Below are 1,240 nucleotides of genomic sequence, written 5' to 3' on the forward strand. Positions count from 1 at the left end.
GGAACAGCGCCTGCCTAGCATGTGTGAGGCACTGAGTCTGATCCTCAGCCCCCCATACAAATAAATAAATAAAATAAAGGTGTTGTGTCCATCTACAACTAAAAATATTTTTTTTTAAAAAGGAAGAAGAATGTACAGAAAGTTCCTCTTGACCTCTAAAATCCCACCCAGCTTAGAAAGTATCTCCTGTTATAGTGGATGAGAGGCCTTGGCCTGAAAAATTATATTTGTATTTTTTTAAAAAAAAAGAGAGAGAGAAAGAGAAAGGAGCCATGCCACTGCACCTTGTCTCAATTCCTGACAGAATTCCAGAACATCAAAAAAATTGTTGTTTCAAGCTGCTAACCTTTGAGGTAATTTGTTATGAATTATATTAACTGGAATAAACATAATTTTTTTTAAAGTACTGGGCAGGAGGTGGGAGGGATTGAATCCAGGGCTTTGCACATGCTAGGCAAATGTTCTACCACTGAGCTATGCCCCCAGGCCTCCTCTTAAAAAAAAAAAAAAAAAAAAAAAAATATATATATATATATATATATATATATATATATATATATATATATATATGAGGCTGACCTCGAATTTGGGATTTTCCTGCCTCAGCCTCTAGAATAGCTAGGATTGCAGGTATACAATACTGTATTTTATAATATTTTTCTTTTTATATATACATAACAGTAGAGTATATTTTGACATATTATACATACATGGAGTATAACTTATTCTAATCAGGATCCCATTCTTGTGGTGCACAACACTGTGTGGAGTTACACTGGTTGTGTATTCATATATGAACATAGGAAAGTTATGTCTGATTCATTCTATTGGCTTTCCTATTTCCAACCTTCCTCCCTTCCCTTTATTCCTCTTTGTCTAATCCAATGAACTTCTATCCCCCACTCCCACTGCTTATTGTGGATTAGCATCCATAAATCAGAGAGAACATTCAGCCTTTGCTTTTTTCGGTTGGCTTATTTCACTTAGCATGATAGTCTCCTGTTCCATCCATTTACTGGCAAATGCCATAATTTCAATAATATTTTCATGACTCTTGATATGATTGCAAATTGTTTTCAAAGGTCACTAGCAATGTCCCAGCTTACCTGTTTCAGTGACACATTTTGATGACTTTGAGCATTTTCACTTTAGAAGTGTGCATCCGGTACTAGCTATTTCTTCATACCTTTCCATAGACTTCATCTGGGTCAAGGACATGGACACAGGTGATTCTTCACAT

This window comes from Callospermophilus lateralis, chromosome 10 (genome assembly GCF_048772815.1).
Source record: "Callospermophilus lateralis isolate mCalLat2 chromosome 10, mCalLat2.hap1, whole genome shotgun sequence".
Classification (NCBI taxonomy): Eukaryota; Metazoa; Chordata; class Mammalia; order Rodentia; family Sciuridae; genus Callospermophilus; species Callospermophilus lateralis.